The 26665-nt window shown below is 42.5% G+C and overlaps 40 non-coding genes across 40 annotated transcripts; 13 read left to right on the forward strand and 27 right to left on the reverse strand.

Annotated features, from left to right (window-relative positions):
• Positions 1 to 642: 642 nt before the first annotated feature.
• TRNAY-GUA (transfer RNA tyrosine (anticodon GUA)) lies at positions 643 to 728 on the forward strand. The gene is given in 2 exon segments: positions 643 to 679; positions 693 to 728. It is a non-coding gene; the product is annotated as a tRNA-Tyr (tRNA).
• A 157-nt stretch (positions 729 to 885) lies between these two features.
• TRNAN-GUU (transfer RNA asparagine (anticodon GUU)) lies at positions 886 to 959 on the reverse strand. The gene has a single exon. It is a non-coding gene; the product is annotated as a tRNA-Asn (tRNA).
• Positions 960 to 1499: 540 nt separating this feature from the next.
• On the forward strand, positions 1500 to 1571 carry TRNAG-UCC (transfer RNA glycine (anticodon UCC)). The gene has a single exon. It is a non-coding gene; the product is annotated as a tRNA-Gly (tRNA).
• An 868-nt stretch (positions 1572 to 2439) lies between these two features.
• On the forward strand, positions 2440 to 2525 carry TRNAY-GUA (transfer RNA tyrosine (anticodon GUA)). The gene is given in 2 exon segments: positions 2440 to 2476; positions 2490 to 2525. It is a non-coding gene; the product is annotated as a tRNA-Tyr (tRNA).
• Positions 2526 to 2682: 157 nt separating this feature from the next.
• TRNAN-GUU (transfer RNA asparagine (anticodon GUU)) lies at positions 2683 to 2756 on the reverse strand. The gene has a single exon. It is a non-coding gene; the product is annotated as a tRNA-Asn (tRNA).
• A 303-nt stretch (positions 2757 to 3059) lies between these two features.
• TRNAY-GUA (transfer RNA tyrosine (anticodon GUA)) lies at positions 3060 to 3145 on the reverse strand. The gene is given in 2 exon segments: positions 3060 to 3095; positions 3109 to 3145. It is a non-coding gene; the product is annotated as a tRNA-Tyr (tRNA).
• A 96-nt stretch (positions 3146 to 3241) lies between these two features.
• TRNAA-AGC (transfer RNA alanine (anticodon AGC)) lies at positions 3242 to 3314 on the reverse strand. The gene has a single exon. It is a non-coding gene; the product is annotated as a tRNA-Ala (tRNA).
• A 692-nt stretch (positions 3315 to 4006) lies between these two features.
• On the reverse strand, positions 4007 to 4078 carry TRNAG-UCC (transfer RNA glycine (anticodon UCC)). Its single transcript has one exon. It is a non-coding gene; the product is annotated as a tRNA-Gly (tRNA).
• Positions 4079 to 5031: 953 nt separating this feature from the next.
• TRNAA-AGC (transfer RNA alanine (anticodon AGC)) lies at positions 5032 to 5104 on the reverse strand. The gene has a single exon. It is a non-coding gene; the product is annotated as a tRNA-Ala (tRNA).
• Positions 5105 to 5798: 694 nt separating this feature from the next.
• On the reverse strand, positions 5799 to 5870 carry TRNAG-UCC (transfer RNA glycine (anticodon UCC)). Its single transcript has one exon. It is a non-coding gene; the product is annotated as a tRNA-Gly (tRNA).
• A 540-nt stretch (positions 5871 to 6410) lies between these two features.
• On the forward strand, positions 6411 to 6484 carry TRNAN-GUU (transfer RNA asparagine (anticodon GUU)). Its single transcript has one exon. It is a non-coding gene; the product is annotated as a tRNA-Asn (tRNA).
• A 157-nt stretch (positions 6485 to 6641) lies between these two features.
• Positions 6642 to 6727, reverse strand: TRNAY-GUA (transfer RNA tyrosine (anticodon GUA)). Its single transcript is given in 2 exon segments — positions 6642 to 6677; positions 6691 to 6727. It is a non-coding gene; the product is annotated as a tRNA-Tyr (tRNA).
• Positions 6728 to 6823: 96 nt separating this feature from the next.
• Positions 6824 to 6896, reverse strand: TRNAA-AGC (transfer RNA alanine (anticodon AGC)). The gene has a single exon. It is a non-coding gene; the product is annotated as a tRNA-Ala (tRNA).
• Positions 6897 to 7584: 688 nt separating this feature from the next.
• TRNAG-UCC (transfer RNA glycine (anticodon UCC)) lies at positions 7585 to 7656 on the reverse strand. Its single transcript has one exon. It is a non-coding gene; the product is annotated as a tRNA-Gly (tRNA).
• Positions 7657 to 8196: 540 nt separating this feature from the next.
• TRNAN-GUU (transfer RNA asparagine (anticodon GUU)) lies at positions 8197 to 8270 on the forward strand. The gene has a single exon. It is a non-coding gene; the product is annotated as a tRNA-Asn (tRNA).
• Positions 8271 to 8609: 339 nt separating this feature from the next.
• On the reverse strand, positions 8610 to 8682 carry TRNAA-AGC (transfer RNA alanine (anticodon AGC)). Its single transcript has one exon. It is a non-coding gene; the product is annotated as a tRNA-Ala (tRNA).
• A 1307-nt stretch (positions 8683 to 9989) lies between these two features.
• On the forward strand, positions 9990 to 10063 carry TRNAN-GUU (transfer RNA asparagine (anticodon GUU)). Its single transcript has one exon. It is a non-coding gene; the product is annotated as a tRNA-Asn (tRNA).
• A 1722-nt stretch (positions 10064 to 11785) lies between these two features.
• On the forward strand, positions 11786 to 11859 carry TRNAN-GUU (transfer RNA asparagine (anticodon GUU)). The gene has a single exon. It is a non-coding gene; the product is annotated as a tRNA-Asn (tRNA).
• Positions 11860 to 12198: 339 nt separating this feature from the next.
• Positions 12199 to 12271, reverse strand: TRNAA-AGC (transfer RNA alanine (anticodon AGC)). The gene has a single exon. It is a non-coding gene; the product is annotated as a tRNA-Ala (tRNA).
• Positions 12272 to 12965: 694 nt separating this feature from the next.
• TRNAG-UCC (transfer RNA glycine (anticodon UCC)) lies at positions 12966 to 13037 on the reverse strand. Its single transcript has one exon. It is a non-coding gene; the product is annotated as a tRNA-Gly (tRNA).
• Positions 13038 to 13577: 540 nt separating this feature from the next.
• On the forward strand, positions 13578 to 13651 carry TRNAN-GUU (transfer RNA asparagine (anticodon GUU)). The gene has a single exon. It is a non-coding gene; the product is annotated as a tRNA-Asn (tRNA).
• Positions 13652 to 13808: 157 nt separating this feature from the next.
• Positions 13809 to 13894, reverse strand: TRNAY-GUA (transfer RNA tyrosine (anticodon GUA)). The gene is given in 2 exon segments: positions 13809 to 13844; positions 13858 to 13894. It is a non-coding gene; the product is annotated as a tRNA-Tyr (tRNA).
• Positions 13895 to 13990: 96 nt separating this feature from the next.
• TRNAA-AGC (transfer RNA alanine (anticodon AGC)) lies at positions 13991 to 14063 on the reverse strand. The gene has a single exon. It is a non-coding gene; the product is annotated as a tRNA-Ala (tRNA).
• A 688-nt stretch (positions 14064 to 14751) lies between these two features.
• Positions 14752 to 14823, reverse strand: TRNAG-UCC (transfer RNA glycine (anticodon UCC)). The gene has a single exon. It is a non-coding gene; the product is annotated as a tRNA-Gly (tRNA).
• Positions 14824 to 15363: 540 nt separating this feature from the next.
• On the forward strand, positions 15364 to 15437 carry TRNAN-GUU (transfer RNA asparagine (anticodon GUU)). Its single transcript has one exon. It is a non-coding gene; the product is annotated as a tRNA-Asn (tRNA).
• Positions 15438 to 15594: 157 nt separating this feature from the next.
• Positions 15595 to 15680, reverse strand: TRNAY-GUA (transfer RNA tyrosine (anticodon GUA)). Its single transcript is given in 2 exon segments — positions 15595 to 15630; positions 15644 to 15680. It is a non-coding gene; the product is annotated as a tRNA-Tyr (tRNA).
• Positions 15681 to 15776: 96 nt separating this feature from the next.
• TRNAA-AGC (transfer RNA alanine (anticodon AGC)) lies at positions 15777 to 15849 on the reverse strand. Its single transcript has one exon. It is a non-coding gene; the product is annotated as a tRNA-Ala (tRNA).
• A 688-nt stretch (positions 15850 to 16537) lies between these two features.
• TRNAG-UCC (transfer RNA glycine (anticodon UCC)) lies at positions 16538 to 16609 on the reverse strand. The gene has a single exon. It is a non-coding gene; the product is annotated as a tRNA-Gly (tRNA).
• A 540-nt stretch (positions 16610 to 17149) lies between these two features.
• On the forward strand, positions 17150 to 17223 carry TRNAN-GUU (transfer RNA asparagine (anticodon GUU)). The gene has a single exon. It is a non-coding gene; the product is annotated as a tRNA-Asn (tRNA).
• A 339-nt stretch (positions 17224 to 17562) lies between these two features.
• TRNAA-AGC (transfer RNA alanine (anticodon AGC)) lies at positions 17563 to 17635 on the reverse strand. Its single transcript has one exon. It is a non-coding gene; the product is annotated as a tRNA-Ala (tRNA).
• A 1307-nt stretch (positions 17636 to 18942) lies between these two features.
• Positions 18943 to 19016, forward strand: TRNAN-GUU (transfer RNA asparagine (anticodon GUU)). The gene has a single exon. It is a non-coding gene; the product is annotated as a tRNA-Asn (tRNA).
• A 1110-nt stretch (positions 19017 to 20126) lies between these two features.
• Positions 20127 to 20198, reverse strand: TRNAG-UCC (transfer RNA glycine (anticodon UCC)). Its single transcript has one exon. It is a non-coding gene; the product is annotated as a tRNA-Gly (tRNA).
• Positions 20199 to 20969: 771 nt separating this feature from the next.
• TRNAY-GUA (transfer RNA tyrosine (anticodon GUA)) lies at positions 20970 to 21055 on the reverse strand. Its single transcript is given in 2 exon segments — positions 20970 to 21005; positions 21019 to 21055. It is a non-coding gene; the product is annotated as a tRNA-Tyr (tRNA).
• Positions 21056 to 21151: 96 nt separating this feature from the next.
• TRNAA-AGC (transfer RNA alanine (anticodon AGC)) lies at positions 21152 to 21224 on the reverse strand. The gene has a single exon. It is a non-coding gene; the product is annotated as a tRNA-Ala (tRNA).
• Positions 21225 to 22523: 1299 nt separating this feature from the next.
• Positions 22524 to 22597, forward strand: TRNAN-GUU (transfer RNA asparagine (anticodon GUU)). The gene has a single exon. It is a non-coding gene; the product is annotated as a tRNA-Asn (tRNA).
• Positions 22598 to 23707: 1110 nt separating this feature from the next.
• Positions 23708 to 23779, reverse strand: TRNAG-UCC (transfer RNA glycine (anticodon UCC)). The gene has a single exon. It is a non-coding gene; the product is annotated as a tRNA-Gly (tRNA).
• Positions 23780 to 24319: 540 nt separating this feature from the next.
• On the forward strand, positions 24320 to 24393 carry TRNAN-GUU (transfer RNA asparagine (anticodon GUU)). The gene has a single exon. It is a non-coding gene; the product is annotated as a tRNA-Asn (tRNA).
• A 157-nt stretch (positions 24394 to 24550) lies between these two features.
• On the reverse strand, positions 24551 to 24636 carry TRNAY-GUA (transfer RNA tyrosine (anticodon GUA)). Its single transcript is given in 2 exon segments — positions 24551 to 24586; positions 24600 to 24636. It is a non-coding gene; the product is annotated as a tRNA-Tyr (tRNA).
• A 96-nt stretch (positions 24637 to 24732) lies between these two features.
• Positions 24733 to 24805, reverse strand: TRNAA-AGC (transfer RNA alanine (anticodon AGC)). Its single transcript has one exon. It is a non-coding gene; the product is annotated as a tRNA-Ala (tRNA).
• A 1530-nt stretch (positions 24806 to 26335) lies between these two features.
• TRNAY-GUA (transfer RNA tyrosine (anticodon GUA)) lies at positions 26336 to 26421 on the reverse strand. Its single transcript is given in 2 exon segments — positions 26336 to 26371; positions 26385 to 26421. It is a non-coding gene; the product is annotated as a tRNA-Tyr (tRNA).
• Positions 26422 to 26665: the final 244 nt, after the last annotated feature.

Genomic DNA, 26665 nt, shown 5'->3' on the forward strand with positions numbered 1-26665 from the left:
AGGTAAACATTGGTATTGTGCTGGTTGGTGTAGCTTCTGTCAAAAGCAAACGCGTTTTGGCTCAAAAATTACTGGTCAAAACCCTGAATCCTGGATCAACTTGTGCCAAAGGACCAGAAGGCCTTCACGACCTCTCAGCAGTTTCTATAAACAAACAAAGCCATAAAAGGTCAATGGTTCTCTTTTGGGATTGTGCTACATCGCAACTTTTTTCTTCAAACTATGCAAGTTTTTTTCACTGTCCCCAATTTGATTCTCCATGTACATAGAAAGGGGTTGCTAGAAAGTTGCCCAACTGTATTTGTAGGGCACCAATCACGTTGTAGACTCCTTAAATGTTCTTCCAGTATGCAAAAATGGAATCCACACTTAAAAAAAAAAAAAAAAAAAAAAAGCTTGCAATGGCATGTGTGATTGTATATGAAAATTGTGACCTGGTGTGACGTGAAACTGACGATACGTTTGCCAGGTTTGGGAGATTAGCTCAAGTGGTAGCGCGCTCGCTTAGCATGCGAGAGGTAGCGGGATCGATGCCCGCATTCTCCAATACTACTGCTGAATTCCTTTTTCGCTGGGTTGAATGAATCATTTTTACCACCTGCTCGTGGCACCCATGGCCAAACCTAGTGGGCTTTCATCAATCCTTCGATAGCTCAGCTGGTAGAGCGGAGGACTGTAGCTCTAAATTAGCAATCCTTAGGTCGCTGGTTCAATTCCGGCTCGAAGGAAGTTTTGTTTATCCTATCTCATCCAGAAGGTTTTTCTCCAGTTTGTCTCGTGAATTCAAAACATCGTCAGCAAAATGGCTTTTACTTGAGGGAGATGCTTAGCACAAATGCAAAAACTTCTTCAACTGTAGCTTACTACTGAAGCAAAAGGGTGCAACGTCTCTGGGTGGACTCGAACCACCAACCTTTCGGTTAACAGCCGAACGCGCTAACCGATTGCGCCACAGAGACATGATTTTCAACAAAAACAAACAAACATTTGCAAAGCACCAAGAATAATTTAGTTGCCAACAGATAAGAAATGGCTGATAAATTACATGACATAGACCAGAAGGCAGGCAGTAATTAGACTTCAACTCTGAGCATCCTCCACCATAAGCAGAGTGGCGCAGCGGAAGCGTGCTGGGCCCATAACCCAGAGGTCGATGGATCAAAACCATCCTCTGCTAAACGGTTGTGTTTTATACTCTTCATCATTACATTTCATCTAAATGCCCCTGTCTACAGCAAACCCTTTTGGCTCAAAAAAACACTGGTTAAAACCCTGAATCCCAGTTCAACTCGTGCCGCTAAAGGACCAGAAGGCCTTTACGACGTCTCAAAATTTTCTATAAACAAACCATAAAAGGTCAATGGTTCTCCTTGGGATTGTGCTACATCACAACTTTTTTCACTCTCCCCCAGTTTTATTCTCCATGTACTTAGAAAGGATTTGCTAGAACGTTTACTGTTATTGCAGAAAATGTAAAAAAAAAATGCGCGCTTACGTAAGCGTTGGTGGTATAGTGGTGAGCATAGCTGCCTTCCAAGCAGTTGACCCGGGTTCGATTCCCGGCCAACGCATGGCTTGCTTTTTCACCATTGGTGTTGCGTTTATTCTCTTTTAATGTTCTCTTTTGTGTTCAAGCTCATGCTCTACTCTCTTCTTACAGTTTAGCAACCACAAAAAGGAGAAAAAAACGAAGAGAAGCGTTCTTAGCTTTTTCAACACTTCATCTAAACCATTTGCTGCTCATCAGTTATTGTTTGAAACTTAGTAGGGTTAGTCCGCAATACAAAAGCAATGCCAAGGTAAACATTGGTATTGTGCTGGTTGGTGTAGCTTCTGTCAAAAGCAAACGCGTTTTGGCTCAAAAATTACTGGTCAAAACCCTGAATCCTGGATCAACTTGTGCCAAAGGACCAGAAGGCCTTCACGACCTCTCAGCAGTTTCTATAAACAAACAAAGCCATAAAAGGTCAATGGTTCTCTTTTGGGATTGTGCTACATCGCAACTTTTTTCTTCAAACTATGCAAGTTTTTTTCACTGTCCCCAATTTGATTCTCCATGTACATAGAAAGGGGTTGCTAGAAAGTTGCCCAACTGTATTTGTAGGGCACCAATCACGTTGTAGACTCCTTAAATGTTCTTCCAGTATGCAAAAATGGAATCCACACTTAAAAAAAAAAAAAAAAAAAAAAAGCTTGCAATGGCATGTGTGATTGTATATGAAAATTGTGACCTGGTGTGACGTGAAACTGACGATACATTTGCCAGGTTTGGGAGATTAGCTCAAGTGGTAGAGCGCTCGCTTAGCATGCGAGAGGTAGCGGAATCGATGCCCGCATTCTCCAATACTACTGCTGAATTCCTTTTTCGCTGGGTTGAATGAATCATTTTTACCACCTGCTCGTGGCACCCATGGCCAAACCTAGTGGGCTTTCAACAATCCTTCGATAGCTCAGCTGGTAGAGCGGAGGACTGTAGCTCTAAATTAGCAATCCTTAGGTCGCTGGTTCAATTCCGGCTCGAAGGAAGTTTTGTTTATCCTATCTCATCCAGAAGGTTTTTCTCCAGTTTGTCTCGTGAATTCAAAACATCGTCAGCAAAATGGCTTTTACTTGAGGGAGATGCTTAGCACAAATGCAAAAACTTCTTCAACTGTAGCTTACTACTGAAGCAAAAGGTTGCAACGTCCCTGGGTGGACTCGAACCACCAACCTTTCGGTTAACAGCCGAACGCGCTAACCGATTGCGCCACAGAGACATGATTTTCAACAAAAACAAACAAACATTTGCAAAGCACCAAGAATAATTTAGTTGTCAACAGATAAGAAATGGCTCTGTGGCGCAATCGGTTAGCGCGTTCGGCTGTTAACCAAAAGGTTGGTGGTTCGAGTCCACCCAGGGACGTTGCACCCTTTTGCTTCAGTAGTAAGCTACAGTTGAAGAAGTTTTTGCATTTGTGCTAAGCGTCTCCCTCAAGTAAAAGCCATTTTGCTGACGATGTTTTGAATTCACGAGACAAACTGGAGAAAAACCTTCTGGATGAGATAGGATAAACAAAATTTCCTTCGAGCCGGAATTGAACCAGCGACCTAAGGATTGCTAATTTAGAGCTACAGTCCTCCGCTCTACCAGCTGAGCTATCGAAGGATTGTTGAAAGCCCACTAGGTTTGGCCATGGGTGCCACGAGCAGGTGGTAAAAATGATTCATTCAACCCAGCGAAAAAGGAATTCAGCAGTAGTATTGGAGAATGCGGGCATCGATCCCGCTACCTCTCGCATGCTAAGCGAGCGCTCTACCACTTGAGCTAATCCCCCAAACCTAGCAAACATATCGTCAGTTTCACGTCACACCAGGTCACAATTTTCATATACAATCACACATGCCATTGCAAGCTTTTTTTTTTTTTTTTTTTTTAAGTGTGGATTCCATTTTTGCATACTGGAAGAACATTTAAGGAGTCTACAACGTGATTGGTGCCCTACAAATACAGTTGGGCAACTTTCTAGCAACCCCTTTCTATGTACATGGAGAATCAAATTGGGGACAGTGAAAGAAACTTGCATAGTTTGAAGAAAAAAGTTGCGATGTAGCACAATCCCAAAAGAGAACCATTGACCTTTTATGGCTTTGTTTGTTTATAGAAACTGCTGAGAGGTCGTGAAGGCCTTCTGGTCCTTTGGCACAAGTTGATCCAGGATTCAGGGTTTTGACCAGTAATTTTTGAGCCAAAACGCGTTTGCTTTTGACAGAAGCTACACCAACCAGCACAATACCAATGTTTACCTTGGCATTGCTTTTGTATTGCGGACTAACCCTACTAAGTTTCAAACAATAACTGATGAGCAGCAAATGGTTTAGATGAAGTGTTGAAAAAGCTAAGAACGCTTCTCTTCGTTTTTTTCTCCTTTTTGTGGTTGCTAAACTGTAAGAAGAGAGTAGAGCATGAGCTTGAACACAAAACATTAAAAGAGAATAAACGCAACACCAATGGTGAAAAAGCAAGCCATGCGTTGGCCGGGAATCGAACCCGGGTCAACTGCTTGGAAGGCAGCTATGCTCACCACTATACCACCAACGCTTACGTAAGCGCGCATTTTTTTTTTACATTTTCTGCAATAACAGTAAACGTTCTAGCAAATCCTTTCTAAGTACATGGAGAATCAAACTGGGGGAGAGTGAAAAAAGTTGTGATGTAGCACAATCCCAAGGAGAACCATTGACCTTTTATGGTTTGTTTATAGAAAATTTTGAGACGTCGTAAAGGCCTTCTGGTCCTTTAGCGGCACGAGTTGAACTGGGATTCAGGGTTTTAACCAGTGTTTTTTTGAGCCAAAAGGGTTTGCTGTAGACAGGGGCATTTAGATGAAATGTAATGATGAAGAGTATAAAACACAACCGTTTAGCAGAGGATGGTTTCGATCCATCGACCTCTGGGTTATGGGCCCAGCACGCTTCCGCTGCGCCACTCTGCTTATGGTGGAGGATGCTCAGAGTTGAAGTCTAATTACTGCCTGCCTTCTGGTCTATGTCATGTAATTTATCAGCCATTTCTTATCTGTTGGCAACTAAATTATTCTTGGTGCTTTGCAAATGTTTGTTTGTTTTTGTTGAAAATCATGTCTATGTGGCGCAATCGGTTAGTGCGTTCGGCTGTTAACCGAAAGGTTGGTGGTTCGAGTCCACCCAGGGACGTTGCACCCTTTTGCTTCAGTAGTAAGCTACAGTTGAAGAAGTTTTTGCATTTGTGCTAAGCATCTCCCTCAAGTAAAAGCCATTTTGCTGACGATGTTTTGAATTCACGAGACAAACTGGAGAAAAACCTTCTGGATGAGATAGGATAAACAAAACTTCCTTCGAGCCGGAATTGAACCAGCGACCTAAGGATTGCTAATTTAGAGCTACAGTCCTCCGCTCTACCAGCTGAGCTATCAAAGGATTGTTGAAAGCCCACTAGGTTTGGCCATGGGTGCCACGAGCAGGTGGTAAAAATGATTCATTCAACCCAGCGAAAAAGGAATGCAGCAGTAGTATTGGAGAATGCGGGCATCGATCCCGCTACCTCTCGCATGCTAAGCGAGCGCTCTACCACTTGAGCTAATCCCCCAAACCTAGCAAACATATCGTCAGTTTCACGTCACACCAGGTCACAATTTTCATATACAATCACACATGCCATTGCAAGCTTTTTTTTTTTTTTTTTTTTTTTAAGTGTGGATTCCATTTTTGCATACTGGAAGAACATTTAAGGAGTCTACAACGTGATTGGTGCACTACAAATACAGTTGGGCAACTTTATAGCAACCCCTTTCTATGTACATGGAGAATCAAATTGGGGACAGTGAAAAAAACTTGCATAGTTTGAAGAAAAAAGTTGCGATGTAGCACAATCCCAAAAGAGAACCATTGACCTTTTATGGCTTTGTTTGTTTATAGAAACTGCTGAGAGGTCGTGAAGGCCTTCTGGTCCTTTGGCACAAGTTGATCCAGGATTCAGGGTTTTGACCAGTAATTTTTGAGCCAAAACGCGTTTGCTTTTGACAGAAGCTACACCAACCAGCACAATACCAATGTTTACCTTGGCATTGCTTTTGTATTGCGGACTAACCCTACTAAGTTTCAAACAATAACTGATGAGCAGCAAATGGTTTAGATGAAGTGTTGAAAAAGCTAAGAACGCTTCTCTTCGTTTTTTTCTCCTTTTTGTGGTTGCTAAACTGTAAGAAGAGAGTAGAGCATGAGCTTGAACACAAAACATTAAAAGAGAATAAACGCAACACCAATGGTGAAAAAGCAAGCCATGCGTTGGCCGGGAATCGAACCCGGGTCAACTGCTTGGAAGGCAGCTATGCTCACCACTATACCACCAACGCTTACGTAAGCGCGCATTTTTTTTTTACATTTTCTGCAATAACAGTAAACGTTCTAGCAAATCCTTTCTAAGTACATGGAGAATCAAACTGGGGGAGAGTGAAAAAAGTTGTGATGTAGCACAATCCCAAGGAGAACCATTGACCTTTTATGGTTTGTTTATAGAAAATTTTGAGACGTCGTAAAGGCCTTCTGGTCCTTTAGCGGCACGAGTTGAACTGGGATTCAGGGTTTTAACCAGTGTTTTTTTGAGCCAAAAGGGTTTGCTGTAGACAGGGGCATTTAGATGAAATGTAATGATGAAGAGTATAAAACACAACCGTTTAGCAGAGGATGGTTTCGATCCATCGACCTCTGGGTTATGGGCCCAGCACGCTTCCGCTGCGCCACTCTGCTTATGGTGGAGGATGCTCAGAGTTGAAGTCTAATTACTGCCTGCCTTCTGGTCTATGTCATGTAATTTATCAGCCATTTCTTATCTGTTGGCAACTAAATTATTCTTGGTGCTTTGCAAATGTTTGTTTGTTTTTGTTGAAAATCATGTCTCTGTGGCGCAATCGGTTAGCGCGTTCGGCTGTTAACCGAAAGGTTGGTGGTTCGAGTCCACCCAGGGACGTTGCACCCTTTTGCTTCAGTAGTAAGCTACAGTTGAAGAAGTTTTTGCATTTGTGCTAAGCATCTCCCTCAAGTAAAAGCCATTTTGCTGACGATGTTTTGAATTCACGAGACAAACTGGAGAAAAACCTTCTGGATGAGATAGGATAAACAAAACTTCCTTCGAGCCGGAATTGAACCAGCGACCTAAGGATTGCTAATTTAGAGCTACAGTCCTCCGCTCTACCAGCTGAGCTATCGAAGGATTGTTGAAAGCCCACTAGGTTTGGCCATGGGTGCCACGAGCAGGTGGTAAAAATGATTCATTCAACCCAGCGAAAAAGGAATTCAGCAGTAGTATTGGAGAATGCGGGCATCGATCCCGCTACCTCTCGCATGCTAAGCGAGCGCTCTACCACTTGAGCTAATCCCCCAAACCTAGCAAACATATCGTCAGTTTCACGTCACACCAGGTCACAATTTTCTTATACAATCACACATGCCATTGCAAGCTTTTTTTTTTTTTTTTTAAGTGTGGATTCCATTTTTGCATACTGGAAGAACATTTAAGGAGTCTACAACGTGATTGGTGCCCTACAAATACAGTTGGGCAACTTTCTAGCAACCCCTTTCTATGTACATGGAGAATCAAATTGGGGACAGTGAAAAAAACTTGCATAGTTTGAAGGAAAAAGTTGCGATGTAGCAGAATCCCAAAAGAGAACCATTGACCTTTTATGGCTTTGTTTGTTTATAGAAACTGCTGAGAGGTCGTGAAGGCCTTCTGGTCCTTTGGCACAAGTTGATCCAGGATTCAGGGTTTTGACCAGTAATTTTTGAGCCAAAACGCGTTTGCTTTTGACAGAATCTACACCAACCAGCACAATACCAATGTTTACCTTGGCATTGCTTTTGTATTGCGGACTAACCCTACTAAGTTTCAAACAATAACTGATGAGCAGCAAATGGTTTAGATGAAGTGTTGAAAAAGCTAAGAACGCTTCTCTTCGTTTTTTTCTCCTTTTTGTGGTTGCTAAACTGTAAGAAGAGAGTAGAGCATGAGCTTGAACACAAAACATTAAAAGAGAATAAACGCAACACCAATGGTGAAAAAGCAAGCCATGCGTTGGCCGGGAATCGAACCCGGGTCAACTGCTTGGAAGGCAGCTATGCTCACCACTATACCACCAACGCTTACGTAAGCGCGCATTTTTTTTTTACATTTTCTGCAATAACAGTAAACGTTCTAGCAAATCCTTTCTAAGTACATGGAGAATCAAACTGGGGGAGAGTGAAAAAAGTTGTGATGTAGCACAATCCCAAGGAGAACCATTGACCTTTTATGGTTTGTTTATAGAAAATTTTGAGACATCGTAAAGGCCTTCTGGTCCTTTAGCGGCACGAGTTGAACTGGGATTCAGGGTTTTAACCAGTGTTTTTTTGAGCCAAAAGGGTTTGCTGTAGACAGGGGCATTTAGATGAAATGTAATGATGAAGAGTATAAAACACAACCGTTTAGCAGAGGATGGTTTCGATCCATCGACCTCTGCATTATGGGCCCAGCACGCTTCCGCTGCGCCACTCTGCTTATGGTGGAGGATGCTCAGAGTTGAAGTCTAATTACTGCCTGCCTTCTGGTCTATGTCATGTAATTTATCAGCCATTTCTTATCTGTTGGCAACTAAATTATTCTTGGTGCTTTGCAAATGTTTGTTTGTTTTTGTTGAAAATCATGTCTCTGTGGCGCAATCGGTTAGCGCGTTCGGCTGTTAACCGAAAGGTTGGTGGTTCGAGTCCACCCAGGGACGTTGCACCCTTTTGCTTCAGTAGTAAGCTACAGTTGAAGAAGTTTTTGCATTTGTGCTAAGCATCTCCCTCAAGTAAAAGCCATTTTGCTGACGATGTTTTGAATTCACGAGACAAACTGGAGAAAAACCTTCTGGATGAGATAGGATAAACAAAACTTCCTTCGAGCCGGAATTTAACCAGCGACCTAAGGATTGCTAATTTAGAGCTACAGTCCTCCGCTCTACCAGCTGAGCTATCGAAGGATTGTTGAAAGCCCACTAGGTTTGGCCATGGGTGCCACGAGCAGGTGGTAAAAATGATTCATTCAACCCAGCGAAAAAGGAATTCAGCAGTAGTATTGGAGAATGCGGGCATCGATCCCGCTACCTCTCGCATGCTAAGCGAGCGCTCTACCACTTGAGCTAATCCCCCAAATCTGGCAAACATATCGTCAGTTTCACGTCACACCAGGTCACAATTTTCATATACAATCACACATGCCATTGCAAGCTTTTTTTTTTTTTTTTTTTTTTTTAAGTGTGGATTCCATTTTTGCATACTGGAAGAACATTTAAGGAGTCTACAACGTGATTGGTGCACTACAAATACAGTTGGGCAACTTTCTAGCAACCCCTTTCTATGTACATGGAGAATCAAATTGGGGACAGTGAAAAAAACTTGCATAGTTTGAAGAAAAAAGTTGCGATGTAGCACAATCCCAAAAGAGAACCATTGACCTTTTATGGCTTTGTTTGTTTATAGAAACTGCTGAGAGGTCGTGAAGGCCTTCTGGTCCTTTGGCACAAGTTGATCCAGGATTCAGGGTTTTGACCAGTAATTTTTGAGCCAAAACGCGTTTGCTTTTGACAGAAGCTACACCAACCAGCACAATACCAATGTTTACCTTGGCATTGCTTTTGTATTGCGGACTAACCCTACTAAGTTTCAAACAATAACTGATGAGCAGCAAATGGTTTAGATGAAGTGTTGAAAAAGCTAAGAACGCTTCTCTTCGTTTTTTTCTCCTTTTTGTGGTTGCTAAACTGTAAGAAGAGAGTAGAGCATGAGCTTGAACACAAAACATTAAAAGAGAATAAACGCAACACCAATGGTGAAAAAGCAAGCCATGCGTTGGCCGGGAATCGAACCCGGGTCAACTGCTTGGAAGGCAGCTATGCTCACCACTATACCACCAACACTTACGTAAGTGCGCATTTTTTTTTTACATTTTCTGCAATAACAGTAAACGTTCTAGCAAATCCTTTCTAAGTACATGGAGAATCAAACTGGGGGAGAGTGAAAAAAGTTGTGATGTAGCACAATCCCAAGGAGAACCATTGACCTTTTATGGTTTGTTTATAGAAAATTTTGAGACATCGTAAAGGCCTTCTGGTCCTTTAGCGGCACGAGTTGAACTGGGATTCAGGGTTTTAACCAGTGTTTTTTTGAGCCAAAAGGGTTTGCTGTAGACAGGGGCATTTAGATGAAATGTAATGATGAAGAGTATAAAACACAACCGTTTAGCAGAGGACGGTTTCGATCCATCGACCTCTGGGTTATGGGCCCAGCACGCTTCCGCTGCGCCACTCTGCTTATGGTGGAGGATGCTCAGAGTTGAAGTCTAATTACTGCCTGCCTTCTGGTCTATGTCATGTAATTTATCAGCCATTTCTTATCTGTTGGCAACTAAATTATTCTTGGTGCTTTGCAAATGTTTGTTTGTTTTTGTTGAAAATCATGTCTCTGTGGCGCAATCGGTTAGCGCGTTCGGCTGTTAACCGAAAGGTTGGTGGTTCGAGTCCACCCAGGGACGTTGCACCCTTTTGCTTCAGTAGTAAGCTACAGTTGAAGAAGTTTTTGCATTTGTGCTAAGCATCTCCCTCAAGTAAAAGCCATTTTGCTGACGATGTTTTGAATTCACGAGACAAACTGGAGAAAAACCTTCTGGATGAGATAGGATAAACAAAACTTCCTTCGAGCCGGAATTGAACCAGCGACCTAAGGATTGCTAATTTAGAGCTACAGTCCTCTGCTCTACCAGCTGAGCTATCGAAAGCTTGTTGAAAGCCCACTAGGTTTGGCCATGGGTGCCACGAGCAGGTGGTAAAAATGATTCATTCAACCCAGCGAAGAAGGAATTCAGCGGTAGTATTGGAGAATGCGGGCATCGATCCCACTACCTCTCGGATGCTAAGCGAGCGCTCTACCACTTGAGCTAATCCCCCAAACCTGGCAAACATATCGTCAGTTTCACGTCACACCAGGTCACAATTTTCATATACAATCACACATGCCATTGCAAGCTTTTTTTTTTTTTTTTTTTTTTAAGTGTGGATTCCATTTTTGCATACTGGAAGAACATTTAAGGAGTCTACAACGTGATTGGTGCCCTACAAATACAGTTGGGCAACTTTCTAGCAACCCCTTTCTATGTACATGGAGAATCAAATTGGGGACAGTGAAAAAAACTTGCATAGTTTGAAGAAAAAAGTTGCGATGTAGCACAATCCCAAAAGAGAACCATTGACCTTTTATGGCTTTGTTTGTTTATAGAAACTGCTGAGAGGTCGTGAAGGCCTTCTGGTCCTTTGGCACAAGTTGATCCAGGATTCAGGGTTTTGACCAGTAATTTTTGAGCCAAAACGCGTTTGCTTTTGACAGAAGCTACACCAACCAGCACAATACCAATGTTTACCTTGGCATTGCTTTTGTATTGCGGACTAACCCTACTAAGTTTCAAACAATAACTGATGAGCAGCAAATGGTTTAGATGAAGTGTTGAAAAAGCTAAGAACGCTTCTCTTCGTTTTTTTCTCCTTTTTGTGGTTGCTAAACTGTAAGAAGAGAGTAGAGCATGAGCTTGAACACAAAAGAGAACATTAAAAGAGAATAAACGCAACACCAATGGTGAAAAAGCAAGCCATGCGTTGGCCGGGAATCGAACCCGGGTCAACTTCTTGGAAGGCAGCTATGCTCACCACTACACCACCAACGCTTACGTAAGCGCGCATTTGTTTTTTACATTTTCTGCAATAACAGTAAACGTTCTAGCAAATCCTTTCTAAGTACATGGAGAATCAAACTGGGGGAGAGTGAAAAAAGTTGTGATGTAGCACAATCCCAAGGAGAACCATTGACCTTTTATGGTTTGTTTATAGAAAATTTTGAGACGTCGTAAAGGCCTTCTCGTCCTTTAGCGGCACGAGTTGAACTGGGATTCAGGGTTTTAACCAGTGTTTTTTTGAGCCAAAAGGGTTTGCTGTAGACAGGGGCATTTAGATGAAATGTAATGATGAAGAGTATAAAACACAACCGTTTAGCAGAGGATGGTTTCGATCCATCAACCTCTGGGTTATGGGCCCAGCACGCTTCCGCTGCGCCACTCTGCTTATGGTGGAGGATGCTCAGAGTTGAAGTCTAATTACTGCCTGCCTTCTGGTCTATGTCATGTAATTTATCAGCCATTTCTTATCTGTTGGCAACTAAATTATTCTTGGTGCTTTGCAAATGTTTGTTTGTTTTTGTTGAAAATCATGTCTCTGTGGCGCAATCGGTTAGCGCGTTCGGCTGTTAACCGAAAGGTTGGTGGTTCGAGTCCACCCAGGGACGTTGCACCCTTTTGCTTCAGTAGTAAGCTACAGTTGAAGAAGTTTTTGCATTTGTGCTAAGCATCTCCCTCAAGTAAAAGCCATTTTGCTGACGATGTTTTGAATTCACGAGACAAACTGGAGAAAAACCTTCTGGATGAGATAGGATAAACAAAACTTCCTTCGAGCCGGAATTGAACCAGCGACCTAAGGATTGCTAATTTAGAGCTACAGTCCTCCGCTCTACCAGCTGAGCTATCAAAGGATTGTTGAAAGCCCACTAGGTTTGGCCATGGGTGCCACGAGCAGGTGGTAAAAATGATTCATTCAACCCAGCGAAAAAGGAATGCAGCAGTAGTATTGGAGAATGCGGGCATCGATCCCGCTACCTCTCGCATGCTAAGCGAGCGCTCTACCACTTGAGCTAATCCCCCAAACCTAGCAAACATATCGTCAGTTTCACGTCACACCAGGTCACAATTTTCATATACAATCACACATGCCATTGCAAGCTTTTTTTTTTTTTTTTTTTTTTTAAGTGTGGATTCCATTTTTGCATACTGGAAGAACATTTAAGGAGTCTACAACGTGATTGGTGCACTACAAATACAGTTGGGCAACTTTATAGCAACCCCTTTCTATGTACATGGAGAATCAAATTGGGGACAGTGAAAAAAACTTGCATAGTTTGAAGAAAAAAGTTGCGATGTAGCACAATCCCAAAAGAGAACCATTGACCTTTTATGGCTTTGTTTGTTTATAGAAACTGCTGAGAGGTCGTGAAGGCCTTCTGGTCCTTTGGCACAAGTTGATCCAGGATTCAGGGTTTTGACCAGTAATTTTTGAGCCAAAACGCGTTTGCTTTTGACAGAAGCTACACCAACCAGCACAATACCAATGTTTACCTTGGCATTGCTTTTGTATTGCGGACTAACCCTACTAAGTTTCAAACAATAACTGATGAGCAGCAAATGGTTTAGATGAAGTGTTGAAAAAGCTAAGAACGCTTCTCTTCGTTTTTTTCTCCTTTTTGTGGTTGCTAAACTGTAAGAAGAGAGTAGAGCATGAGCTTGAACACAAAACATTAAAAGAGAATAAACGCAACACCAATGGTGAAAAAGCAAGCCATGCGTTGGCCGGGAATCGAACCCGGGTCAACTGCTTGGAAGGCAGCTATGCTCACCACTATACCACCAACGCTTACGTAAGCGCGCATTTTTTTTTTACATTTTCTGCAATAACAGTAAACGTTCTAGCAAATCCTTTCTAAGTACATGGAGAATCAAACTGGGGGAGAGTGAAAAAAGTTGTGATGTAGCACAATCCCAAGGAGAACCATTGACCTTTTATGGTTTGTTTATAGAAAATTTTGAGACGTCGTAAAGGCCTTCTGGTCCTTTAGCGGCACGAGTTGAACTGGGATTCAGGGTTTTAACCAGTGTTTTTTTGAGCCAAAAGGGTTTGCTGTAGACAGGGGCATTTAGATGAAATGTAATGATGAAGAGTATAAAACACAACCGTTTAGCAGAGGATGGTTTCGATCCATCGACCTCTGGGTTATGGGCCCAGCACGCTTCCGCTGCGCCACTCTGCTTATGGTGGAGGATGCTCAGAGTTGAAGTCTAATTACTGCCTGCCTTCTGGTCTATGTCATGTAATTTATCAGCCATTTCTTATCTGTTGGCAACTAAATTATTCTTGGTGCTTTGCAAATGTTTGTTTGTTTTTGTTGAAAATCATGTCTCTGTGGCGCAATCGGTTAGCGCGTTCGGCTGTTAACCGAAAGGTTGGTGGTTCGAGTCCACCCAGGGACGTTGCACCCTTTTGCTTCAGTAGTAAGCTACAGTTGAAGAAGTTTTTGCATTTGTGCTAAGCATCTCCCTCAAGTAAAAGCCATTTTGCTGACGATGTTTTGAATTCACGAGACAAACTGGAGAAAAACCTTCTGGATGAGATAGGATAAACAAAACTTCCTTCGAGCCGGAATTGAACCAGCGACCTAAGGATTGCTAATTTAGAGCTACAGTCCTCCGCTCTACCAGCTGAGCTATCGAAGGATTGTTGAAAGCCCACTAGGTTTGGCCATGGGTGCCACGAGCAGGTGGTAAAAATGATTCATTCAACCCAGCGAAAAAGGAATTCAGCAGTAGTATTGGAGAATGCGGGCATCGATCCCGCTACCTCTCGCATGCTAAGCGAGCGCTCTACCACTTGAGCTAATCCCCCAAACCTAGCAAACATATCGTCAGTTTCACGTCACACCAGGTCACAATTTTCTTATACAATCACACATGCCATTGCAAGCTTTTTTTTTTTTTTTTTAAGTGTGGATTCCATTTTTGCATACTGGAAGAACATTTAAGGAGTCTACAACGTGATTGGTGCCCTACAAATACAGTTGGGCAACTTTCTAGCAACCCCTTTCTATGTACATGGAGAATCAAATTGGGGACAGTGAAAAAAACTTGCATAGTTTGAAGGAAAAAGTTGCGATGTAGCAGAATCCCAAAAGAGAACCATTGACCTTTTATGGCTTTGTTTGTTTATAGAAACTGCTGAGAGGTCGTGAAGGCCTTCTGGTCCTTTGGCACAAGTTGATCCAGGATTCAGGGTTTTGACCAGTAATTTTTGAGCCAAAACGCGTTTGCTTTTGACAGAATCTACACCAACCAGCACAATACCAATGTTTACCTTGGCATTGCTTTTGTATTGCGGACTAACCCTACTAAGTTTCAAACAATAACTGATGAGCAGCAAATGGTTTAGATGAAGTGTTGAAAAAGCTAAGAACGCTTCTCTTCGTTTTTTTCTCCTTTTTGTGGTTGCTAAACTGTAAGAAGAGAGTAGAGCATGAGCTTGAACACAAAACATTAAAAGAGAATAAACGCAACACCAATGGTGAAAAAGCAAGCCATGCGTTGGCCGGGAATCGAACCCGGGTCAACTGCTTGGAAGGCAGCTATGCTCACCACTATACCACCAACGCTTACGTAAGCGCGCATTTTTTTTTTACATTTTCTGCAATAACAGTAAACGTTCTAGCAAATCCTTTCTAAGTACATGGAGAATCAAACTGGGGGAGAGTGAAAAAAGTTGTGATGTAGCACAATCCCAAGGAGAACCATTGACCTTTTATGGTTTGTTTATAGAAAATTTTGAGACATCGTAAAGGCCTTCTGGTCCTTTAGCGGCACGAGTTGAACTGGGATTCAGGGTTTTAACCAGTGTTTTTTTGAGCCAAAAGGGTTTGCTGTAGACAGGGGCATTTAGATGAAATGTAATGATGAAGAGTATAAAACACAACCGTTTAGCAGAGGATGGTTTCGATCCATCGACCTCTGCATTATGGGCCCAGCACGCTTCCGCTGCGCCACTCTGCTTATGGTGGAGGATGCTCAGAGTTGAAGTCTAATTACTGCCTGCCTTCTGGTCTATGTCATGTAATTTATCAGCCATTTCTTATCTGTTGGCAACTAAATTATTCTTGGTGCTTTGCAAATGTTTGTTTGTTTTTGTTGAAAATCATGTCTCTGTGGCGCAATCGGTTAGCGCGTTCGGCTGTTAACCGAAAGGTTGGTGGTTCGAGTCCACCCAGGGACGTTGCACCCTTTTGCTTCAGTAGTAAGCTACAGTTGAAGAAGTTTTTGCATTTGTGCTAAGCATCTCCCTCAAGTAAAAGCCATTTTGCTGACGATGTTTTGAATTCACGAGACAAACTGGAGAAAAACCTTCTGGATGAGATAGGATAAACAAAACTTCCTTCGAGCCGGAATTGAACCAGCGACCTAAGGATTGCTAATTTAGAGCTACAGTCCTCCGCTCTACCAGCTGAGCTATCGAAGGATTGTTGAAAGCCCACTAGGTTTGGCCATGGGTGCCACGAGCAGGTGGTAAAAATGATTCATTCAACCCAGCGAAAAAGGAATTCAGCAGTAGTATTGGAGAATGCGGGCATCGATCCCGCTACCTCTCGCATGCTAAGCGAGCGCTCTACCACTTGAGCTAATCCCCCAAACCTAGCAAACATATCGTCAGTTTCACGTCACACCAGGTCACAATTTTCTTATACAATCACACATGCCATTGCAAGCTTTTTTTTTTTTTTTTTAAGTGTGGATTCCATTTTTGCATACTGGAAGAACATTTAAGGAGTCTACAACGTGATTGGTGCCCTACAAATACAGTTGGGCAACTTTCTAGCAACCCCTTTCTATGTACATGGAGAATCAAATTGGGGACAGTGAAAAAAACTTGCATAGTTTGAAGGAAAAAGTTGCGATGTAGCAGAATCCCAAAAGAGAACCATTGACCTTTTATGGCTTTGTTTGTTTATAGAAACTGCTGAGAGGTCGTGAAGGCCTTCTGGTCCTTTGGCACAAGTTGATCCAGGATTCAGGGTTTTGACCAGTAATTTTTGAGCCAAAACGCGTTTGCTTTTGACAGAATCTACACCAACCAGCACAATACCAATGTTTACCTTGGCATTGCTTTTGTATTGCGGACTAACCCTACTAAGTTTCAAACAATAACTGATGAGCAGCAAATGGTTTAGATGAAGTGTTGAAAAAGCTAAGAACGCTTCTCTTCGTTTTTTTCTCCTTTTTGTGGTTGCTAAACTGTAAGAAGAGAGTAGAGCATGAGCTTGAACACAAAACATTAAAAGAGAATAAACGCAACACCAATGGTGAAAAAGCAAGCCATGCGTTGGCCGGGAATCGAACCCGGGTCAACTGCTTGGAAGGCAGCTATGCTCACCACTATACCACCAACGCTTACGTAAGCGCGCATTTTTTTTTTACATTTTCTGCAATAACAGTAAACGTTCTAGCAAATCCTTTCTAAGTACATGGAGAATCAAACTGGGGGAGAGTGAAAAAAGTTGTGATGTAGCACAATCCCAAGGAGAACCATTGACCTTTTATGGTTTGTTTATAGAAAATTTTGAGACATCGTAAAGGCCTTCTGGTCCTTTAGCGGCACGAGTTGAACTGGGATTCAGGGTTTTAACCAGTGTTTTTTTGAGCCAAAAGGGTTTGCTGTAGACAGGGGCATTTAGATGAAATGTAATGATGAAGAGTATAAAACACAACCGTTTAGCAGAGGATGGTTTCGATCCATCGACCTCTGCATTATGGGCCCAGCACGCTTCCGCTGCGCCACTCTGCTTATGGTGGAGGATGCTCAGAGTTGAAGTCTAATTACTGCCTGCCTTCTGGTCTATGTCATGTAATTTATCAGCCATTTCTTATCTGTTGGCAACTAAATTATTCTTGGTGCTTTGCAAATGTTTGTTTGTTTTTGTTGAAAATCATGTCTCTGTGGCGCAATTGGTTAGCGCGTTCGGCTGTTAACCGAAAGGTTGGTGGTTCGAGTCCACCCAGGGACGTTGCACCCTTTTGCTTCAGTAGTAAGCTACAGTTGAAGAAGTTTTTGCATTTGTGCTAAGCATCTCCCTCAAGTAAAAGCCATTTTGCTGACGATGTTTTGAATTCACGAGACAAACTGGAGAAAAACCTTCTGGATGAGATAGGATAAACAAAACTTCCTTCGAGCCGGAATTTAACCAGCGACCTAAGGATTGCTAATTTAGAGCTACAGTCCTCCGCTCTACCAGCTGAGCTATCGAAGGATTGTTGAAAGCCCACTAGGTTTGGCCATGGGTGCCACGAGCAGGTGGTAAAAATGATTCATTCAACCCAGCGAAAAAGGAATTCAGCAGTAGTATTGGAGAATGCGGGCATCGATCCCGCTACCTCTCGCATGCTAAGCGAGCGCTCTACCACTTGAGCTAATCCCCCAAATCTGGCAAACATATCGTCAGTTTCACGTCACACCAGGTCACAATTTTCATATACAATCACACATGCCATTGCAAGCTTTTTTTTTTTTTTTTTTTTTTTTAAGTGTGGATTCCATTTTTGCATACTGGAAGAACATTTAAGGAGTCTACAACGTGATTGGTGCCCTACAAATACAGTTGGGCAACTTTCTAGCAACCCCTTTCTATGTACATGGAGAATCAAATTGGGGACAGTGAAAAAAACTTGCATAGTTTGAAGAAAAAAGTTGCGATGTAGCACAATCCCAAAAGAGAACCATTGACCTTTTATGGCTTTGTTTGTTTATAGAAACTGCTGAGAGGTCGTGAAGGCCTTCTGGTCCTTTGGCACAAGTTGATCCAGGATTCAGGGTTTTGACCAGTAATTTTTGAGCCAAAACGCGTTTGCTTTTGACAGAAGCTACACCAACCAGCACAATACCAATGTTTACCTTGGCATTGCTTTTGTATTGCGGACTAACCCTACTAAGTTTCAAACAATAACTGATGAGCAGCAAATGGTTTAGATGAAGTGTTGAAAAAGCTAAGAACGCTTCTCTTCGTTTTTTTCTCCTTTTTGTGGTTGCTAAACTGTAAGAAGAGAGTAGAGCATGAGCTTGAACACAAAACATTAAAAGAGAATAAACGCAACACCAATGGTGAAAAAGCAAGCCATGCGTTGGCCGGGAATCGAACCCGGGTCAACTGCTTGGAAGGCAGCTATGCTCACCACTATACCACCAACACTTACGTAAGTGCGCATTTTTTTTTTACATTTTCTGCAATAACAGTAAACGTTCTAGCAAATCCTTTCTAAGTACATGGAGAATCAAACTGGGGGAGAGTGAAAAAAGTTGTGATGTAGCACAATCCCAAGGAGAACCATTGACCTTTTATGGTTTGTTTATAGAAAATTTTGAGACATCGTAAAGGCCTTCTGGTCCTTTAGCGGCACGAGTTGAACTGGGATTCAGGGTTTTAACCAGTGTTTTTTTGAGCCAAAAGGGTTTGCTGTAGACAGGGGCATTTAGATGAAATGTAATGATGAAGAGTATAAAACACAACCGTTTAGCAGAGGACGGTTTCGATCCATCGATCTCTGGGTTATGGGCCCAGCACGCTTCCGCTGCGCCACTCTGCTTATGGTGGAGGATGCTCAGAGTTGAAGTCTAATTACTGCCTGCCTTCTGGTCTATGTCATGTAATTTATCAGCCATTTCTTATCTGTTGGCAACTAAATTATTCTTGGTGCTTTGCAAATGTTTGTTTGTTTTTGTTGAAAATCATGTCTCTGTGGCGCAATCGGTTAGCGCGTTCGGCTGTTAACCGAAAGGTTGGTGGTTCGAGTCCACCCAGGGACGTTGCACCCTTTTGCTTCAGTAGTAAGCTACAGTTGAAGAAGTTTTTGCATTTGTGCTAAGCATCTCCCTCAAGTAAAAGCCATTTTGCTGACGATGTTTTGAATTCACGAGACAAACTGGAGAAAAACCTTCTGGATGAGATAGGATAAACAAAACTTCCTTCGAGCCGGAATTGAACCAGCGACCTAAGGATTGCTAATTTAGAGCTACAGTCCTCTGCTCTACCAGCTGAGCTATCGAAAGCTTGTTGAAAGCCCACTAGGTTTGGCCATGGGTGCCACGAGCAGGTGGTAAAAATGATTCATTCAACCCAGCGAAGAAGGAATTCAGCGGTAGTATTGGAGAATGCGGGCATCGATCCCACTACCTCTCGGATGCTAAGCGAGCGCTCTACCACTTGAGCTAATCCCCCAAACCTGGCAAACATATCGTCAGTTTCACGTCACACCAGGTCACAATTTTCATATACAATCACACATGCCATTGCAAGCTTTTTTTTTTTTTTTTTTTTTTAAGTGTGGATTCCATTTTTGCATACTGGAAGAACATTTAAGGAGTCTACAACGTGATTGGTGCCCTACAAATACAGTTGGGCAACTTTCTAGCAACCCCTTTCTATGTACATGGAGAATCAAATTGGGGACAGTGAAAAAAACTTGCATAGTTTGAAGAAAAAAGTTGCGATGTAGCACAATCCCAAAAGAGAACCATTGACCTTTTATGGCTTTGTTTGTTTATAGAAACTGCTGAGAGGTCGTGAAGGCCTTCTGGTCCTTTGGCACAAGTTGATCCAGGATTCAGGGTTTTGACCAGTAATTTTTGAGCCAAAACGCGTTTGCTTTTGACAGAAGCTACACCAACCAGCACAATACCAATGTTTACCTTGGCATTGCTTTTGTATTGCGGACTAACCCTACTAAGTTTCAAACAATAACTGATGAGCAGCAAATGGTTTAGATGAAGTGTTGAAAAAGCTAAGAACGCTTCTCTTCGTTTTTTTCTCCTTTTTGTGGTTGCTAAACTGTAAGAAGAGAGTAGAGCATGAGCTTGAACACAAAAGAGAACATTAAAAGAGAATAAACGCAACACCAATGGTGAAAAAGCAAGCCATGCGTTGGCCGGGAATCGAACCCGGGTCAACTGCTTGGAAGGCAGCTATGCTCACCACTACACCACCAACGCTTACGTAAGCGCGCATTTGTTTTTTACATTTTCTGCAATAACAGTAAACGTTCTAGCAAATCCTTTCTAAGTACATGGAGAATCAAACTGGGGGAGAGTGAAAAAAGTTGTGATGTAGCACAATCCCAAGGAGAACCATTGACCTTTTATGGTTTGTTTATAGAAAATTTTGAGACGTCGTAAAGGCCTTCTCGTCCTTTAGCGGCACGAGTTGAACTGGGATTCAGGGTTTTAACCAGTGTTTTTTTGAGCCAAAAGGGTTTGCTGTAGACAGGGGCATTTAGATGAAATGTAATGATGAAGAGTATAAAACACAACCGTTTAGCAGAGGATGGTTTCGATCCATCAACCTCTGGGTTATGGGCCCAGCACGCTTCCGCTGCGCCACTCTGCTTATGGTGGAGGATGCTCAGAGTTGAAGTCTAATTACTGCCTGCCTTCTGGTCTATGTCATGTAATTTATCAGCCATTTCTTATCTGTTGGCAACTAAATTATTCTTGGTGCTTTGCAAATGTTTGTTTGTTTTTGTTGAAAATCATGTCTCTGTGGCGCAATCGGTTAGCGCGTTCGGCTGTTAACCGAAAGGTTGGTGGTTCGAGTCCAACCAGGGACGTTGCACCCTTTTGCTTCAGTAGTAAGCTACAGTTGAAGAAGTTTTTGCATTTGTGCTAAGCATCTCCCTCAAGTAAAAGCCATTTTGCTGACGATGTTTTGAATTCACGAGACAAACTGGAGAAAAACCTTCTGGATGAGATAGGATAAACAAAACTTCCTTCGAGCTGGAATTGAACCAGCGACCTAAGGATTGCTAATTTAGAGCTACAGTCCTCCGCTCTACCAGCTGAGCTATCGAAGGATTGTTGAAAGCCCACTAGGTTTGGCCATGGGTGCCACGAGCAGGTGGTAAAAATGATTCATTCAACCCAGCGAAAAAGGAATTCAGCGGTAGTATTGGAGAATGCGGGCATCGATCCCGCTACCTCTCGCATGCTAAGCGAGCGCTCTACCACTTGAGCTAATCCCCCAAACCTGGCAAACATATCGTCAGTTTCACGTCACACCAGGTCACAATTTTCATATACAATCACACATGCCATTGCAATTTTTTTTTTTTTTTTTTAAGTGTGGATTCCATTTTTGCATACTGGAAGAACATTTAAGGAGTCTACAACGTGATTGGTGCCCTACAAATACAGTTGGGCAACTTTCTAGCAACCCCTTTCTATGTACATGGAGAATCAAATTGGGGACAGTGAAAAAAACTTGCATAGTTTGAAGAAAAAAGTTGCGATGTAGCACAATCCCAAAAGAGAACTATTGACCTTTTATGGCTTTGTTTGTTTATAGAAACTGCTGAGAGGTCGTGAAGGCCTTCTGGTCCTTTGGCACACGTTGATCCAGGATTCAGGGTTTTGACCAGTAATTTTTGAGCCAAAACGCGTTTGCTTTTGACAGAAGCTACACCAACCAGCACAATACCAATATTTACCTTGGCATTGCTTTTGTATTGCGGACTAACCCTACTAAGTTTCAAACAATAACTGATGAGCAGCAAATGGTTTAGATGAAGTGTTGAAAAAGCTAAGAACGCTTCTCTTCGTTTTTTTCTCCTTTTTGTGGTTGCTAAACTGTAAGAAGAGAGTAGAGCATGAGCTTGAACACAAAACATTAAAAGAGAATAAACGCAACACCAATGGTGAAAAAGCAAGCCATGCGTTGGCCGGGAACCGAACCCGGGTCAACTGCTTGGAAGGCAGCTATGCTCACCACTATACCACCAACGCTTACGTAAGCGCGCATTTTTTTTTTACATTTTCTGCAATAACAGTAAACGTTCTAGCAAATCTTTTCTAAGTACATGGAGAATCAAACTGGGGGAGAGTGAAAAAAGTTGTGATGTAGCACAATCCCAAGGAGAACCATTGACCTTTTATGGTTTGTTTATAGAAAATTTTGAGACATCGTAAAGGCCTTCTGGTCCTTTAGCGGCACGAGTTGAACTGGGATTCAGGGTTTTAACCAGTGTTTTTTTGAGCCAAAAGGGTTTGCTGTAGACAGGGGCATTTAGATGAAATGTAATGATGAAGAGTATAAAACACAACCGTTTAGCAGAGGACGGTTTCGCTCCATCGACCTCTGGGTTATGGGCCCAGCACGCTTCCGCTGCGCCACTCTGCTTATGGTGGAGGATGCTCAGAGTTGAAGTCTAATTACTGCCTGCCTTCTGGTCTATGTCATGTAATTTATCAGCCATTTCTTATCTGTTGGCAACTAAATTATTCTTGGTGCTTTGCAAATGTTTGTTTGTTTTTGTTGAAAATCATGTCTCTGTGGCGCAATCGGTTAGCGCGTTCGGCTGTTAACCGAAAGGTTGGTGGTTCGAGTCCACCCAGGGACGTTGCACCCTTTTGCTTCAGTAGTAAGCTACAGTTGAAGAAGTTTTTGCATTTGTGCTAAGCATCTCCCTCAAGTAAAAGCCATTTTGCTGACGATGTTTTGAATTCACGAGACAAACTGGAGAAAAACCTTCTGGATGAGATAGGATAAACAAAACTTCCTTCGAGCCGGAATTGAACCAGCGACCTAAGGATTGCTAATTTAGAGCTACAGTCCTCTGCTCTACCAGCTGAGCTATCGAAAGCTTGTTGAAAGCCCACTAGGTTTGGCCATGGGTGCCACGAGCAGGTGGTAAAAATGATTCATTCAACCCAGCGAAGAAGGAATTCAGCGGTAGTATTGGAGAATGCGGGCATCGATCCCACTACCTCTCGGATGCTAAGCGAGCGCTCTACCACTTGAGCTAATCCCCCAAACCTGGCAAACATATCGTCAGTTTCACGTCACACCAGGTCACAATTTTCATATACAATCACACATGCCATTGCAAGCTTTTTTTTTTTTTTTTTTTTTTAAGTGTGGATTCCATTTTTGCATACTGGAAGAACATTTAAGGAGTCTACAACGTGATTGGTGCCCTACAAATACAGTTGGGCAACTTTCTAGCAACCCCTTTCTATGTACATGGAGAATCAAATTGGGGACAGTGAAAAAAACTTGCATAGTTTGAAGAAAAAAGTTGCGATGTAGCACAATCCCAAAAGAGAACCATTGACCTTTTATGGCTTTGTTTGTTTATAGAAACTGCTGAGAGGTCGTGAAGGCCTTCTGGTCCTTTGGCACAAGTTGATCCAGGATTCAGGGTTTTGACCAGTAATTTTTGAGCCAAAACGCGTTTGCTTTTGACAGAAGCTACACCAACCAGCACAATACCAATGTTTACCTTGGCATTGCTTTTGTATTGCGGACTAACCCTACTAAGTTTCAAACAATAACTGATGAGCAGCAAATGGTTTAGATGAAGTGTTGAAAAAGCTAAGAACGCTTCTCTTCGTTTTTTTCTCCTTTTTGTGGTTGCTAAACTGTAAGAAGAGAGTAGAGCATGAGCTTGAACACAAAAGAGAACATTAAAAGAGAATAAACGCAACACCAATGGTGAAAAAGCAAGCCATGCGTTGGCCGGGAATCGAACCCGGGTCAACTGCTTGGAAGGCAGCTATGCTCACCACTACACCACCAACGCTTACGTAAGCGCGCATTTGTTTTTTACATTTTCTGCAATAACAGTAAACGTTCTAGCAAATCCTTTCTAAGTACATGGAGAATCAAACTGGGGGAGAGTGAAAAAAGTTGTGATGTAGCACAATCCCAAGGAGAACCATTGACCTTTTATGGTTTGTTTATAGAAAATTTTGAGACGTCGTAAAGGCCTTCTCGTCCTTTAGCGGCACGAGTTGAACTGGGATTCAGGGTTTTAACCAGTGTTTTTTTGAGCCAAAAGGGTTTGCTGTAGACAGGGGCATTTAGATGAAATGTAATGATGAAGAGTATAAAACACAACCGTTTAGCAGAGGATGGTTTCGATCCATCAACCTCTGGGTTATGGGCCCAGCACGCTTCCGCTGCGCCACTCTGCTTATGGTGGAGGATGCTCAGAGTTGAAGTCTAATTACTGCCTGCCTTCTGGTCTATGTCATGTAATTTATCAGCCATTTCTTATCTGTTGGCAACTAAATTATTCTTGGTGCTTTGCAAATGTTTGTTTGTTTTTGTTGAAAATCATGTCTCTGTGGCGCAATCGGTTAGCGCGTTCGGCTGTTAACCGAAAGGTTGGTGGTTCGAGTCCACCCAGGGACGTTGCACCCTTTTGCTTCAGTAGTAAGCTACAGTTGAAGAAGTTTTTGCATTTGTGCTAAGCATCTCCCTCAAGTAAAAGCCATTTTGCTGACGATGTTTTGAATTCACGAGACAAACTGGAGAAAAACCTTCTGGATGAGATAGGATAAACAAAACTTCCTTCGAGCCGGAATTGAACCAGCGACCTAAGGATTGCTAATTTAGAGCTACAGTCCTCCGCTCTACCAGCTGAGCTATCGAAGGATTGTTGAAAGCCCACTAGGTTTGGCCATGGGTGCCACGAGCAGGTGGTAAAAATGATTCATTCAACCCAGCGAAAAAGGAATTCAGCGGTAGTATTGGAGAATGCGGGCATCGATCCCGCTACCTCTCGCATGCTAAGCGAGCGCTCTACCACTTGAGCTAATCCCCCAAACCTGGCAAACATATCGTCAGTTTCACGTCACACCAGGTCACAATTTTCATATACAATCACACATGCCATTGCAATTTTTTTTTTTTTTTTTTAAGTGTGGATTCCATTTTTGCATACTGGAAGAACATTTAAGGAGTCTACAACGTGATTGGTGCCCTACAAATACAGTTGGGCAACTTTCTAGCAACCCCTTTCTATGTACATGGAGAATCAAATTGGGGACAGTGAAAAAAACTTGCATAGTTTGAAGAAAAAAGTTGCGATGTAGCACAATCCCAAAAGAGAACTATTGACCTTTTATGGCTTTGTTTGTTTATAGAAACTGCTGAGAGGTCGTGAAGGCCTTCTGGTCCTTTGGCACACGTTGATCCAGGATTCAGGGTTTTGACCAGTAATTTTTGAGCCAAAACGCGTTTGCTTTTGACAGAAGCTACACCAACCAGCACAATACCAATATTTACCTTGGCATTGCTTTTGTATTGCGGACTAACCCTACTAAGTTTCAAACAATAACTGATGAGCAGCAAATGGTTTAGATGAAGTGTTGAAAAAGCTAAGAACGCTTCTCTTCGTTTTTTTCTCCTTTTTGTGGTTGCTAAACTGTAAGAAGAGAGTAGAGCATGAGCTTGAACACAAAACATTAAAAGAGAATAAACGCAACACCAATGGTGAAAAAGCAAGCCATGCGTTGGCCGGGAACCGAACCCGGGTCAACTGCTTGGAAGGCAGCTATGCTCACCACTATACCACCAACGCTTACGTAAGCGCGCATTTTTTTTTTACATTTTCTGCAATAACAGTAAACGTTCTAGCAAATCTTTTCTAAGTACATGGAGAATCAAACTGGGGGAGAGTGAAAAAAGTTGTGATGTAGCACAATCCCAAGGAGAACCATTGACCTTTTATGGTTTGTTTATAGAAAATTTTGAGACGTCGTAAAGGCCTTCTGGTCCTTTAGCGGCACGAGTTGAACTGGGATTCAGGGTTTTAACCAGTGTTTTTTTGAGCCAAAAGGGTTTGCTGTAGACAGGGGCATTTAGATGAAATGTAATGATGAAGAGTATAAAACACAACCGTTTAGCAGAGGATGGTTTCGATCCATCGACCTCTGGGTTATGGGCCCAGCACGCTTCCGCTGCGCCACTCTGCTTATGGTGGAGGATGCTCAGAGTTGAAGTCTAATTACTGCCTGCCTTCTGGTCTATGTCATGTAATTTATCAGCCACTTCTTATCTGTTGGCAACTAAATCATTCTTGGTGCTTTGCAAATGTTTCTTTGTTTTTGTTGAAAATCATGTCTCTGTGGCGCAATCGGTTAGCGCGTTCGGCTGTTAACCAAAAGGTTGGTGGTTCGAGTCTACCCAGGGACGTTGCACCCTTTTGCTTCAGTAGTAAGCTACAGTTGAAGAAGTTTTTGCATTTGTGCTAAGCATCTCCCTCAAGTAAAAGCCATTTTGCTGACGATGTTTTGAATTCACGAGACAAACTGGAGAAAAACCTTCTGGATGAGATAGGATAAACAAAACTTCCTTCGAGCCGGAATTGAACCAGCGACCTAAGGATTGCTAATTTAGAGCTACAGTCCTCCGCTCTACCAGCTGAGCTATCGAAGGATTGTTGAAAGCCCACTAGGTTTGGCCATGGGTGCCACGAGCAGGTGGTAAAAATGATTCATTCAACCCAGCGAAAAAGGAATTCTAGCTCTACCACTTGAGCTAGGGTTGAGCGAAACGGGTCGTTCATTTTCAAAAGTCGCCGACTTTTGGCAAAGTCGGGTTTCATGAAACCCGATCCAACCCCTGTGCGGGGTCGGCCATGCGGTACGCGACTTTCGCGCCAAAGTCGCGTTTCAATGAC

Source organism: Ranitomeya imitator, chromosome 5, assembly GCF_032444005.1.
Source record: "Ranitomeya imitator isolate aRanImi1 chromosome 5, aRanImi1.pri, whole genome shotgun sequence".
NCBI lineage: Eukaryota > Metazoa > Chordata > Amphibia > Anura > Dendrobatidae > Ranitomeya > Ranitomeya imitator.